Raw genomic sequence first — 16,781 nt, 5'->3', positions numbered from 1 at the left:
AGTTTATCTTTGAGATACTTGCCTTAATCATATTAGATCAATATAAATCTGATTTTATGATATATATATATATATATATATATATATATATATATATATATATATATATATATATATATATATATATATATATATATATATATATATGAGTATATTCTTGATCTAATTGAAGATGTTTATCAACTAATAAAATATTTATTTCCTTATGTGATAATTGATTAATTATTTTGATTAAATTGGTAAATTGTTTTGCAAGAAATCATTAAATAAATCAAATATGGATAATTATGTGATTAAATGTTAATTTAGAATTATTTGTTATTTGATCCCCTAGTGTTTTGAAAGGTTTCAAAACTTGCCCTCAAGTTTTGGAATTTAAATTTTGATTAAAAGTTTAATTTTGATGTATATTTAAATTCTAAACCTAAATGTTTTGAAATGTTTCAAAACTTGCCCTCAAGTTTTGGAATTTAAAAGTTGATTAAAAGGTTTAATTTTGGAATGTTAAATTCTAAAACCCTAGTCATGCTTTGAAAAGATTCAAATCACACCCTTATGGTTTTATAAACTAATTAAGGTGTATAATTAAAAGAGGTTTAATAAATCCATAAAAGTTTAGGTTTACAATTTAATTGAAATAAAAGTATAATCGTTAAATTTGACCACCTAATATTTTAAAAGTGTAAAATACACCCTATACTATATATAACATTAAAAGTCTAACATTATATATATATATATATATATATATATATATATATATATATATATATATATATACATACATGAGTAAAGTCAATCTTACCGTTAGTAGGCCTTATTCACGAAGCTGGTCTATAAGGGGTGTCTAAGGAAATTGCCTATAAAATGGCGATTGAATGGGTATCCACTCTTACCCACCGCACTCTTGACTAGTGGAGGGTCGTTAGCCAAATGGGTAGGATAAAAAAACCTTCTATTATAAGTATAATGAAGTACAAAAGTAACTAAATGTTTTACAAATTCACAATCTTAGTTACTTAGGCAAAAGTGAATTGATGCGATTCCATGAAATTACACTTTGTGCCCTTGTGAAGACGTTAGTGGAGCGTGTGTGGTTTACCGGCACACTAAATGGTTCTAAGCAAAGGTAGCAAAGGGTGACTCAATGTTTGTCATAGTTCGGTGGAGCGTGTGTGGTTTACCGGCACATCAAATAGGTGACTATAACATGTGAGGGCACCATGTAAGTTTGCATGGTTCTTCACACCCACTTTGTGATCCTCGGCATCCCAGTCACAAACTAGAGGGGCATATCGAGATTTAAACATGCCATTGAAAGTTCAATGAATCTCAAAGGATCTAGGAGTTTTCATAGATTTAAAACTTAAATTTCTTTTTCGTTTTTCGTGGTAGAAATTAGTGAATCGTCATTCACTTACCTTCAAATATTCTGCAACTAGATTACGGCATCCCTTTTCTAGGTTGTAGCACATTGTGTTGGGTCCTAGACTTAGTATCTCATTTGGGTGATTTACTAAGGACTTAATCAATCAACTAACTGGAATTTGTATTCTCCCGTTTTGTAGATGTCAAAGTACGACAACTATGGTCTACCCAAATCCTGTGGAACAAGCATTTCACATAAAGATGATATTCCACGATTTGATCGAGGAACAAGAGATCATATTTCACTTTGTCCTCCTCCTCCAATTATTCTCCTTAACCCACAAGTTCGAAGGCTTGAAAAGTTCAAGCTCACTCAAGCCCTTTTGGCAAGTAAACATAAAGAAGGAAAGCCAGTGTGTGCACACGTCCAAGGGATGAAGTCACACATTGATAGGTTAAGAATGTTGGGATCCGTTGTCTGTGAGAAGATGGTTGTTGATTGGGTTCTTCAGTCACTTCCTAACTCATATAGTGAGTTCGTAAGAGAGTACTATATGATGAACTGCGACGTGACCCTTATAGATATCACCTATATGCTTATTGCTGCTGAATCAACAATGGTTTGGCGCAAAAGAAAAGCAAAGTTGATTGGTGAATCTGCCTTCAAGACCTCTATGGATATAGACAATGGCAACGAAAGACATGCTATGATCGAAAAGTTTGATCATAAGAGAAAGGAAATGTCTGAAGTAGTTCCATGTCCTGTTCCAAAAGAGTCAATTTGCTTTTATTGCCAAGAGAAGGGGCATTGGAGACGAAGCTGCCCTATTTACCTAAGAGATCTAAGAGATGGGAGAGTCCAAACGTATGGCTCTGCTTTAGGCAAAAACCATTGACTAACTCTTTTAAGCTCCTATTCTAGATTCTTAATACATAATGTGATAAGATTACAATTGATGTTTTGTAGGATCGAAGAAAAGAGAGGAAGCTTAAGGGAAGAAGTGAGCAGAATCTAACCGTGAAGAAATGGATTTCGATCGCATTACTTGAAGATTAGATTCTTGAGCTACTACTTAGAGTTAGAATTAGATTGCTAAGAAATATGTATTAGCATAGTTTTTCAATGAATTGCATTGTAAGGACAAATTTTTTCTGCAATAAAATAAATTTTGATTTTATATTATTTATTTATCCTTGTAATGGCGTGTATGAAAAATTAATGTTTGAATGTTTCTATTATTAGCGATAATGGATTTGATTCTTAATTATGGAAATGTCGAAAATTTACCAAATAAGGAGAGTTTCTCATCGCCCAAGTTTCAGTTGGACAGAAATTTGGAATCACGCTACTTGGTTGCATGATGAATGGGAAATTTCATATTTGGAAATTAGACTAATTCGTTGACAAAGTGTCAAGTGAAGGACTAAGAGATCGAGTACACAAAGTTGTGTGTTGATCAAGTCCACCACAAGAGTAACAAAGACATTCATCATGATTTACTAAAGGTTTAGTAAATATGATTATACTTATAAGATTAAGTGTAATTTTGAATTGATTGAAAAGGTTTAAATCAATAGCAGAACGAATAATAAGAATCAAGTAGGCAGAAAGATAAAAGTTTCTCCATTCTAAGAAGAAGGGAGAGTACCTTTTATGCTTTATGATAGGTCTTAATGATTAAGAACCATATCTCAATTGATCCTCTAAATGAGTCTTAGTACAATTGTATGTCTAAGAAGAGAAATCAAGAATTGAAGAAATTGTTAAATCAAGAAGTCAATCATACTTCGTTCCAAAACAAGTCTTAGAGTTAAGATTGTGACATTGAGTGAAAAGTATTAAGAAGGTTTATAGCATTCATCAAATGTGGAAAGTTGTGATGTCTTGGATAAGACAAAGACCAACTAGGAACAATTTATGAAGTGTTTTAAACTACACTAACTCTTGAATATTTGTTTGTGAGGAAATGTTTATTGACAAGAGAATCTTATATGTCAAGGAGTCAGTGGGAGTCTTAATGGTCTTGAAAGGTTTCAAGAACAAATCAAAATAGACCTTATTGATCATCACCAGCACACGAGTTAAGGTTTACAACCTATCGTGTTGACACTATATTGTTTCTGTGCCATTCCAATTGAGTTAATAATGCATGTGAGCCTTATGAGTTCTCATTTGAATGCATAAAAGGCAAGGACCTTGATCAATGAAAAGTACATTGATAGGAAAAGGTGAGCTGCTTGACTACTTGGAAGACATGGTGGGCAGCCGTGCTACCATAAGGCAAGAAATCAAGATTAAGAAAGTTCGGTCCATATGAGTTTGAATTTGTCATAAACTTTGGTTTTGACAATTTCACATGGATAGGAACACATACGCCATTAAAATCTAAGTGTCATAAGATTCCCTCCTTCATGAAAATGATTATGAGAAAATGCTTCACTAAGAGAGATTTTAAAAGGATGGTGACTGTGAAAATTGAATTCTCGAATTCGATTATGGTTACGGTATCCCTTTCCATGATTCGAATTGTGAGATTTGGCAATTGGTCTAAATTGTTTAGACACACATATGAGCTATCTAAGGCAAAGGTGTATAAGTTTAAGAAGCTTAGATAAAGGATTATCAAAGCATTAGGTATTAGAAACATGAACTTAAGAAAATCAATAAGTATTGATTTTCTAGAAGTTAAGCTAGTTTTTGAATACATGTCAAAGCTAGTGGGAGCATAAGTGTTATGTTTATAATAATCTTCATGATAGTGGGAGCATAAATGTTATGATTGCATGATTATTATGGAAAGTATTGCAAGTTAGCAATATTAATTATAGAAAAACAAAAGTCATACTTTGCAAAGTTGTAAAGGTTGAGTAGTTGTTTTGCTGTAATTAAGGGAGAGAATATTATGCTTCATTTCAAATCTAAAGGCTTAGGTTGTGGAATGTTAATAATATTAGTCAAGGAAACATAGTGTGTTCGCAAATTTCGATTATGATTACGGCATTCCTCTTCATAGTTTGAATTTTGAGAACGTAGCACATAAAATATTATGGCAGAAGATTGATAAAGTATTGAATCTTCATGTAAGACATTATGCATCGCATCCCATACGCTTCGGGTATAGGATTGATTGCAAATGCTATAATATTTGACCATTCTAAAATTTTCCAAATGTCTAGCACATTTAGAGGGAAAAAGGACAAGAATCGGTTTTGACTAAGATAATTAAACAACTATCAAAGGACAATCCAAAGTTCGCCTAGGATTAGTCGCTTGTGAGTAGTTGGAAGTATAGTATTGGATGGACCATATCGACATTATTATGAATAGATAAGATTCTATTGAGAATGAGTTGTCATATGAAAAAATATGGAAACGTATCCATATTGGGAATTGAATATTGAAAATCCATGTCTAGATTAGAAACTTTTATGCAAAAGGATGTTCAAAGGAATGTACTTTGAGTGAGAGACATCATATCTAAGGAATTGTATTGTAACAATCTCCGATAGAGGACTTTGTAATATCGTAGGCAATAGTCTTTGTGACTTTTGTGCTATGACATTACGAAAGGATTATTGCATAAAATGTTACAATCTAACATATTCTATAAGTGGAAAGAATTTGATATTCTTTTACTTATGAAAAAGGATTTGGAGTTGTGAAATGAGTATGATTGGAAATGTGTTCATTTGATCTATTTCACAAAGTAAGAACCATAGGTAAACATTGTGTGCATGATAAGAGCATGAGACAAGTGTAATAATTCAAGTAAGAAGTTGATTACCCGAAACAAAAAATAATGAGTAATCGATATGGTGATAAATAAAAGGAGTTTTATTTATACTCAAGGTTGAGGCCATATGGGATTAGTATTATTCTTGTGTTTCACTTTGCATGTTTTGACTTCCTGAATAATTTAATTGGTTAAGAACAGTCAAATTATTCGAACGGGCCACAGTCGTTCATATGTTGGAAGTAGATATGAAAGAAGACCGTCGTGAATTGGTGTGTGGATTGTCTGAAGAGTATTAGACATAAGCAAATGTTTGATGCAACGTTCATGAGTGCTTATGAATATGATTTGAGCATTGGATTAAACCCACACTCACTTGGATCACTCCATGAATTGTATCACGAGTGATTGGTGAGACAATAACATCTTATATTCTTGAAACCGAGATGTGTGAGTTGTATCTTGCAAATCGGTTGCACATTGATAATATGTAAACGCACCAGTAACTTGGTGTCATAAAACATATTGTTGTGTGTGATTCGGTGAGTGAGTGCAAGCGAGCATTGAATCAAAGTTTATCCGTTCCTTTTTATTCAAAGTAGGATAAAAGCGATATCTTTGGGCCCCTCGATGATTTAGTGATGACAAACGTAAATGCTCGGCCGGGCTAGGGCTAATTTGATTTGTTCAATTAGTCAGTCGTCATAAATCGGAAGTCGAGAAATAATACAGAAAGAATGATTATAAATCATGTCTTACGATATCTAGAATGGAGGAATATATGATCCCTTATCTAAAGGACACGCGTATCTGATAGGATCAGAGTTGACAGCGGCTTTGGAAAGCTACGATTGCAGATCAGGATCTGAAGTCATACACATAATATTTATTAGATTTATCCAAGTGGGAGACTGTTGGATTAGTGTCTAAGTCCATAACTATTTTGGTATGTACTTGACCCGATGGTGCATGGTCCTTTTGGGTTGCCTTCACCAAAGCAACTTGATAGGATGAATTATGGAGAGAAAGGATTAAATATGATTTATTAATATTTTATGAGAATAATATATTAAAGGAGAAATCATATTGTTTAATTAATATTAGTCAATAATTAATTGGTAATTAGTTTTGTGACTGAAAGAGATTAATTAAACTTGAGGGACTAGAATTGTAATTATAAGATAATTGCAATTTGGGCTATGGACACTAATCCAACACCGAGAACCTCGATTTATGCGCCTCCTCCATCAAAATACGGTGAGCTTCGCTAGTATAGGGCACCCAAATCTGCCCTCGGACAGTCATAAGCCCTCGACTATCCGTCGTAAACTCGGACACCTGCCCAATCACCCGCTCCCTCTTGCGGTTCTCCGGTCTCATGGCCTCCACCTGGGCCTCTCGAATGGTATCCAAGAATGGAGTCATTAGTATCATCCTCATACACACATCTCGGATCAAAGCAGTCTCTTCTCTATGGCTCAGAGCGTTAGCTACCACATTAGCCTTGCCCAGATGATACAAGATCTCGCAGTCATAATCTTTCACCACATCCAACCACCTCCTTTGTCTCATAATTAGGTTGTTCTGATCCATGAGATACTTCAGGCTCTTGTGGTCCATGTATATGGTACACAAAACACCATAAAGATAGTGGCGCCAAATCTTGAGGGCTAGCACTAACGCCCCTAACTCCAAATCAAGGGTGGGATACCTCGTCTCGTGAGGCTTCAGCTGCCTCGACGCATATGCTATCACGTGACCCCTCTGCATCAACACTGCACCCATCCTTGAGATAGACGCATCGTAATAGACCACAAAGTCCTCCACTCCCTCAGAAGGACTAACATCGGAGCTTCGCACAATCGCTGGCGAAGAGTCTCAAATGATGCCTGCTACTCAGGCCCCCAAACAAAAGTAACGCCCTTCCAGGTCAACCTGGTGAGAGGAACTGCAATCTTGGACAAATCCCTGACAATTCTCAAATAGTAGCCGGCTAATCCCAGAAAACTCCTTATCTCGGATGGGGATCTCGGCACCTCCCATCGCATAACCGCCTCAATTTTGGCCGTATTGACCAATATCCCGTTCTGATTAACGAGATGTCCCAAGAACTGGACCTCTCGTAACCAGAAATCACACTTGGAAAATTTGGCATACAGCCTCTCCGACCTCAAACCCCAAGGACCTCTCATAGATGCTCTTCATGCTGCTCTCTGGATCTCGAATATACTAAGATATCGTCGATGAACACGATCACCGACCGGTCCAACATAGGCATGTACACCCGGTTCATGAGATCCATGAATGTTGTCGGTGCGTTGGTGAGCTCGAAAGGTATCACTACGCACTTTTAATTCCCATAACGAGTTCTAAAGGTCGTCTTATGAATATCCTCATCGCATACTCTCATCTGGTGATATCCGGATCTTAAATCAATCTTGGACAACCAAGATTCCCCCTGCAGCTGATCAAATAAATCATCAATCCTTAGAAGTGGATAACGGTACTTGACCGTCAACTTGTTCAACTCTCGGATGTTACATAATTTCCAATTAATTATGGTCTTAAGTCCACAGATGGACCTCTTAATATTACACATTTTATTCGTGTACTTGGAATGCTCAAACCCTTCAGGTTATGTCATCTACACATGTAGCATCCAAGATTTTCCAGGTATTATTATTATTCATCCTAATTGAAGTGTGGTGTGGTTTGGTTTGGTCTTTGACCTTTAGGCCTTGCTAGTGGGCTGAGGAAGCTGCATACGGGGGGCGCACATTGCCGTGTACGCCGAGCGTACTCGTGGAAAGGAAGCGCGGAGCCCAAGCATGTACGCCCAGCGTACTAGGATTACACCCAGCGTACATGTGCAGCTCTTTAAACCCTAAAATTTAGGGTTTACTCCCTATATAAAGAACATTACCCATGTGGTTCAGCCTCCCTTCACCCTCATACAGCCTCCACAAAAACCGTAGCCTACTTTTGTGTGTTCTTGTGATTTGGGAGCTATTTAAGAGTTTTTGGTGTAGTTTTTGGTGCTTTGGAAGAGGAAGGAACTTGAAGAAGGAGCAAGGATCCACCAAGAGCTTGTATATCCAGAAGATTAGCACCATTTCTGATTTATTTGAGGTATCAAGTTCCAACCTTGGCCATTATATTCTTAGATTTGTTTATAGGGGTGTTTAAAGTTACTTATGGACTCCATTGTTGAGGCTTCTTGCATCTTAATGATTTCATACCATAATAGCTGTCCTTTTGTGCTTTTAGAGGCACTAAGAGTCATAAAAATCGAACCTTAGTGGTTAATGTTGGGTTTTGAGCATTCTAACACTCCTAAGTGTACATGCAACCCTAAATACCTTGGATCTATGTTTTCTCTATTATACATACAAATAAGAACATCCAAGGTATAATCCTAATCTAGCATACAAAAACAATGAGTGTAACAAGATAGAATACATACCTCTTTGATGTAGAAAGTCTTCATGAAGCTTGAGTGCCTAGCCCCAATAGTGTGGAAGCCTCAAATGGAATCACAATCACCAAAACACTTAGAATAACTTGAGAGAATTCTACAACTCATGAAATCGGCTAGCCCTTTCTTACTCTTACACTAGTGGCCGATTTGGTCAAGAATAAGATGCTTATATAGTTAGGGTTAGACCATGTAAACCCTAATTAACATGGCCTTTCATTTCCATGATCCATGGGTACAAATACATCATGGAGCATCCATGGACCATCCTATGGGTTTTAGCCCAACTTGATTATCCATGGAGCATTAGCCCACTATACAAGTATGGATGATTTACACAATCAACCCATATATTTAATTAGTCTTCTTTTGATCACTTAATTAATCCTAGATTAATTCTTGATCAATACTAATTAAATAATCTTATTATTCTTATTATTAATATACTAGAACTTATAATATATTAATAACCATAAGTGTCTTATTTCTCTCATTATAGTCTATCCAAGTGCATGATGGTATGCAACCCAAATGGACCATGCCGGGTCGGGTCAAGTCTTACCAATTATAGTTATGGACTTAGACATTAATCCAACAGTCTCCCACTTGGATAAGTCTAAATCTATTATTGCGTATGACTTCAGGAACCAACTGGCAATCGTAGCTCTCAAAAGCTTCTGTCGAATTCTGACCTTGTAGATGAACTCTGACCTTTGTCAATGACTTGTCCATTAGATAAGGGATCATATATTCCTCCATTCTAGATGTCATATGGACTGAGACATGGATTATAATCATTCTCTCTGTCCATTTGTTGTTTCCCGATTTCCGATTTATGACGACTGACTAATTGAACAAATCAAATCAGTCCTGGCCCGGCCAAGCACTTCCATTTGTCATCATCAAATCATCGAGGGGCCCACAGATATCGCTTTTATCCCGAAGGTAAAAGGAACGGATAAACTTCGACTCATATGGCTTGTTCTACTACTTGTTGAATCATACACAAAGGCACGTTTTATAGCACCGAGTTACCAAATGCGTTTTCGTGCAATCAATGTACAACCAACTCATAGTAACAACTCATATCTCTAGGTTTGAAGAATATAAGATATTATCGTCTCATGATCACTCGTGATAAAATCCATGAAGTGATTCCAATGAGCGCGGGTTGAATCCAATACTCAGAACTTATGAGCACTCATGAGTGTTGTAGCCCTTTGTCCAACACCTTAGACCTCTACAAGCCAACCCATGACAGTCTTAATTCATATCTACTTCCAACATATGACCGACTGTGGATGGTTTGAATAACTTAGTCATTCCGGAAGAATAACCTAGTTTATTCGGGAAGTCAAAACATTCAAATTGAAACACAATAATAATTGAATCCAATATGGTATCAAACCCTATGAACATAAATAAAACACCTTTTATTTACCACCATATGATTACACATTATTCATTGTATACTGTTTCAGCTATCAACTTTATTCTTGAATTTAAAACAATAGTTGTCCCATGCTCCAAGCATGTACACTATGTTTTCTAAACACTAGTCATGCCACACACCAAGTATGCATACTATGTTTGTCTATGATCTTTACTTTGTGAACTAGATCAATTGAACATAACTTCAATGATTCTCTTTTCACACTCCCAAATCCTTATTGCAAATGCAAGAATTCCAAATTCATGCCATTTACTGAAATTTGTTAGATTCTAAACTTATATGCATTGATCTTCTTGTAATGATTATGTACAAAATCAGAAAGACTTGACAACAATCATTACAGAGCATTCCAAAGGAGATCAACTCCTTGGAAACATCCTTCTTGCATTAAGTTTCCTTAATCTTACACAGATTGAAAATTCTAACTTTGAAACATTTCTAGATTCCATTTTGACTATCACTTCTGAACAAGAGTTTCCTCCTTACAAATTATGTCAATATGGTCCTTCTAGAATTATCACTATACTTCCAACTGTCCTTGAGCAACCAATCTTTGGTAAACCTTAGATTGTCCTCGACAATTGTTTAATCATTTTAGTCATATCCAGTTCTAAGCCTTTTCCCTTCTCAATGCCCCAGGCATTTCTCAAATTTTAGAAAGGATGAATATAGCACATGTAATCGATCCTATATCCGAAGCATATGGGACACGATTCATGATGTCTCACATAAAGACTAAACCAGTCTTTTGCTATAACATTTCCATTTCTATTTGCCAAGTTCTCATAATCCAGATTATGAAAAGGGATGCCGTAATCATAATCGAATTTTAGAACGCAAATAATGGACCCATATATAGAATTTCCTTATGTTGAGCCATTCCAACATGAAATTCATATATATATATATATATATCCTTGACTAAATGATTAAAACCTCACGATCTAAGCTTATAGATTTGAGATGAAGTATAATTTCCTCTCCCTTAATTATAGCAAAACAACTTTTCCCAATTGAAACCTTTTGTTTTCTATAATTAACATTGCTAACTTGCAATACTTATCATAATTATCATGCTCCCACTAACATGATGATTATTAGCATAACACTTATGCTCCCACTAGCTTTGACATGTACTCAGAAATCAGCTGACTTTCTTACCAAAGTTCAGATTTCTGATACTAGACTGTTTTGATAAAACTTTATCAAAATCATACACCTTCCCTTAGATAGCACACTTGTGTGTCTAAACAATTATGAAGAGGGATGCCGTAATCATAATGGTTAGACCTTTTTGCCACTTCTCACAAGTCCAGGTTAGTGTGCCGGTAAACCACACACGCTCCACTAATGACTTTGAGAATGCAAATATCACAATTGCTATCTAGCTAAAATCTACTTAGTGAAAGTGTTTCCTCACCATCATTTTCATGAATCGGAGAGAAACCTTATGACACTTAGATTTGCTGGTGTATGTGTTCTTATCCATGTGAATTGTCATAACCATAGTCACAAGACAAGGATAATGACAAATCCAAACTAATATGGATTGAACTCAATCTTAATTTCTTGCCACCTGGCAGCTCAAGGTCCTACCATTGCTTCCAAGTTATTGTGCAACAAATTGAGAACTCTAAGAACTCATATGCAAAGCCAACTTTAATTGGAATGGGCACAGAATATGTCAACACGATAGGTTATAAACCTCAAGTCGTGTGCTAGTGAAGAACTTCAGGTTCTATTCTTGATTAGTTCTTGAGACTTGCAAGACCTTTAAGACTTCCACTGTCCTCTTGACCTATAAGACTCCCTTGTCAAATATCCAAGAGATAGTGTGGATTCTAATCAAGACAAACACTTCACACAATTGGCCTAAGTTGGTCTTTGTTTTATCCAAAACATCACAACTTACCAATCTCAAATGTACAAGAGTAGGAAACTTTTACTCTTACATTTTACAAGTGTTTTAAACCTTCTTTAAGACATGTCACTCAAATGACAATCTTGGAGTATGACTCTAAGACTTGTATTGGAATGAAGTATGACTCATCTTCTTGATTTAACAATTTCAACAATTCAAGTTCCCTCTTCTTAGTCATAAGAATAAGATTTCCTTAGAGAACTAATTTTGATATGGTTTCTTAATCATTAAGATGATCACAAAATTGATACTAAAGTACTCTCCCATCTTTTCAGATTTGAGAAACTTTTATCCTTCTGCCTAATTTGATTCTTCTTATTCGCTCTGCCATACATTGGAACATTTTCCAATGTCTCAGAGTTACACTTAAGCTTGTAAGTATAATCATATTTACTGAGCTTTAGTAAACTATGACGAATAGTCTTATCAATCTTTTGTGGTGGACTTAATCAGTGCACAAGACTATGTACTCGATCCCTTAGTCCATTACTTGACTCACACATCCATGTGACCGAGTAATTAGTCTTAATTTTTCCAATACTTGAAAGTTCTCATTCATCATGCTATATAGCTTGCATGATTCCAAGTTCCGGTCCAATTGAAACTTGGGTGATGAGAATCTTTCCTTATTTGGTAAATTTAGACATTACCACAAATGAAAGAATCAATTTCATATTTCCACTCTTGCTCTTAATGGAATCATATAAGCAACAATTTTTCCTCAAATGTCATTGTAAGGATATTTTAAAAAAATAAAATCTAAAATTTTTCTTTTATTTTAAAACTTTGCGGAAAAACTTATCCTTACAATCCATATGAAAACTTGTTGTTATCTATTCCTAAGCAATATCTCATAACTCCTAAGAAGTAGCTCAAGAATCCGATCTTCAAACTACGCGATAGAAATCCATCTACGCGATCAGATTCAGCATATTCTTTCTTTAAGTTCCTTTACTTTTCTTTGATTCTTAAAACATCACCATGTGACCTATCATATATCAAGAATCTCAGAATAGAAACTTAACAGAGTTAGATAGTGGACTTTACCTGAAGTAGTGTCAAACTTATTGACTTTAACATCCTTAGGTAAATTTGGCAGCTTCGCAACCAATGCCCCTTCCTTTGGCAATATAAACATATGGACCCTTTGATAATGGTACCCGAGACTATCACAGACTTAGCTTTTCTCTTTACCATTTGGTCAACCGAGTTGACTATGGCTGATCCCTTTCCACTGGGAAGAGAGAGCTTTATTGGATATCCAATGTCATCATTGTCAATGTCCATAAAGTTTTAGGAAGTTGATCTTAGCAAATAGATAAGATCATTAAGGGTCTTGTCATAGTCTGTTTCATAGGTGTCCCAAAGGAACTCACTATGTGACTTAGAAAGTGATTGAACCACCAACTTTCTCAAGACTTTGACACCCAACTCTCCCGGCTTGTCAATATGTGACTACATCTCCAAGATGTGATCACACCTAGACCTTGCCTTGCCAATAGGGCTTAAGTGACCTTAAATTTTTCAAGAACTTGTGGGTTGGAGAGAAGAATTGGAGGAGGTGAATGAAGTATGATTTCCAAGGGACATCACCTTCATTTAGGAAAGCTTGTTTCAAGAGATTTGGGAAGATCATAAATGTCTAAACCAGACATGTTGTGGGAGATATTCAAGATAGTTGAATTTTAAAGTCCTTAATATGACACCCAATATGAAATATTAAGGCTAGGACCCAACAAACTATTTTATAACTTAGAAGAGGTATGCCGTAATCCAAGCTATAAAATATTTGAAGGTAGGTGAATGACGATTCACTAATTTCCACCAAGATAAACGAAATGTATTATTAGGTTTTAATTGGTTTTGAAACTCCTAGATCTTTGAGATTCATTGAACTGTTCAAAGGCATGTTTCAATCTCGAGTGTGCCCTTCAGGTTTTGTGACTGGGATGCCGAGGATCACAAAACAAGGAGTGAAGTAACCATGCAAATTACTTGGTACCCTTAAGTGTTTACCCCTTAATCGATGTGTCGGTTAACCACACACGCTCCATCGATACTATGATAAACATTAAGTTACCCTTTGCCTACCTTGTTAAATACGCGTTAGTGTGCCGGTTAACCACACACGCTCCACTAACCGACTTAAACAAAGTGCAAAGTGTAATTTCATGGATTAGCACCTTATTCACATTTTTCCTAAGTAACTAAGATTGGGTATTATTAAGAGTTTAGTTACTTAGTATTTATCATTAATACTTTTAATGAAGGGAGAATTATAGTCCTTTCAAACCCGTTCGGCTAACGACCCTCCACCAGTCAAGCAAGCGGTGTGTGAGAGTGGACACCCATTAAGTTGCCATTTTATAGGCAACAACCTTATACCCACCTTATAGACCGGCTTCGTGAATGAGGCGTACTAGCGGTAAGACTGACTTTACTCTTATACATATATATATATATATATATATATATATATATATATATATATATATATATATATATATATATATATATATATATATATTATTAACTTATAATATTATAAAGTATAAGGGTTGAATTTTAACTTTTAAAATTCTAAGGGCTAACTTGGAATTAAAGTATTCATAAGTGAAAACTTTACAAATTCCAAAACTTGAGGGCAAGTTTTGAAACTATTCAAAACTAATTAATTCCATAACTTCTGTGTTTAAAGTAGTTTTAATCCAAAAACTCTTCAAGTTCCATAACTTGAGGAGAAGTTATGGAAGACTTTAAACTAATAAAAGAATTAACTTTTCTTCATTTTATAACTTATAGAATTAATTAAGGTTACATATTTTATTTATTTATTTATTAATGAAGTGACTCTTGAACCTTCATAACTTAAGGACAAGACTCTTCATCTTTTGTAACCATTTCCAACTTTTATGAGTTTTATGAAACTTAAATGTGACTTTTCATATAACTTGAGGACAAGTTACAAAAACACATTTTAGAATCAACTCTTAGATTAATTTGGATTGAAAACAACTATTTCACTCAACTTTTCTATTAATCTAAGCAACTCATAAGAACAAGATAATTCAAATCAAACTTTTTCATGTAATTAGTCTAAACCTTAAACTAATACAAAACATGAATTTATTGACAATTATATTTGAAAATGGATTAGCATGAACATTACCACATCAAAAACAAGTTTATAAGTTCAAAAACAACTTAGGGTAATGTTCCTAGTCCATTTCTAGCCAAAAACCTCGAAAATATGCTGTCTGGGGGTCCAACTCGTCGAGTGCATGAACCAACTCGGCGAGTTGGATCAAATTGACCATATTTTAGGCATGGAATCGCCGAGTCTCCTGATGGAGTCGCCGAGTCTGATGATCAGACAGCAACAAATTCGTTTTTTTCAGCTTCTATTGCAGGTATAACAAGAAAACAAGCCTAGGCTCTGATACCACTGTTGGGTTTTGAGCATTCTAACACTCCTAAGTGTACATGCAACCCTAAATACCTTGGATTTATGTTTTCTCGATTATACATACAAATAAGAACATCCAAGGTATAATCCTAATCTAGCATACAAAAACAATGAGTGTAACAAGATAGAATACATACCTCTTTGATGTAGAAAGTCTTCATTAAGCTTGAGTGCCTAGCCCCAATAGTGTGGAAGCCTCAAATGGAATCACAATCACCAAAACACTTAGAATAACTTGAGAGAATTCTACAACTCATGAAATCGGCTAGCCCTTTCTTACTCTCACACTAGTGGCCGATTTGGTCAAGAATAAGATGCTTATATAGTTAGGGTTAGACCATGTAAACCCTAATTGACATGGCCTTTCATTTCCATGATCCATGGGTACAAATACACCATGGAGCATCCATGGACCATCCTATGGGTTTTAGCCCAACTTGATTATCCATGGAGCATTAGCCCACTATACAAGTATGGATGATTTACACAATCAACCCATATATTTAATTAGTCTTCTTTTGATCACTTAATTAATCCTAGATTAATTCTTGATCAATACTAATTAAATAATCTTATTATTCTTATTATTAATATACTAGAACTTATAATATATTAATAACCATAAGTGTCTTATTTCTCTCATTATAGTCTATCCAAGTGCATGATGGTATGCAACCCAAATGGACCATGCCGGGTCGGGTCAAGTCTTACCAATTATAGTTATGGACTTAGACATTAATCCAACAGTTAAGCCACAAACATGCAAGTGTTTGTGGGTCTTAAAGTTTGTTAAAAGGACCAAAAGCATGTTTTGACCTCAACCTTGCATGCAAGCACATAAAGTTCGTGACTTTATGGTTTAGGAGGTCTAAAAGGACCTGGATTTGCATTTTGGACGTAAAGACTTAACGGATTAAGTCATGAATGAAGTCCCAAAGAAGCTAGCCAGTACACTGGGCGTACTCCCTGGTACGTCGCGCGTACTGGGTCAAACTCCCCGTCTTGGTCAAGGCCTGCATATGTTGGGCGTACGTGCCGAGTACGCCGCGCGTACGCATGCGCATTGGGAAAATTGGGCTTTTAGGCCCTAAGTGGATGGGTCTGGACTTTTGGTCCCCATGGCCCACTATGAAGTATCATTTTGGACGTAGGAATAAGGAACCTGGGTGTTGGGCCTTTTGGGGCCAAGATTGCACCCTTGAGGATTATTATATTGGACTTGGTATCCCCTCTCGTGGATATGTGGACCTTACAGGGGTATCCCCTCTCGTGGGCTTGAGGGCGGGGGGTTTCACGGCAGGACTGGCTACTTTAAAAGCTGGTACAGGCAAAGTCACCAAACATGAGAAATCGTGCATGGAAAA

This window comes from Lactuca sativa, chromosome 9, assembly GCF_002870075.4.
Source record: "Lactuca sativa cultivar Salinas chromosome 9, Lsat_Salinas_v11, whole genome shotgun sequence".
Lineage (NCBI taxonomy): Eukaryota > Viridiplantae > Streptophyta > Magnoliopsida > Asterales > Asteraceae > Lactuca > Lactuca sativa.
Note: the sequence above shows the minus strand (reverse complement) of the source record.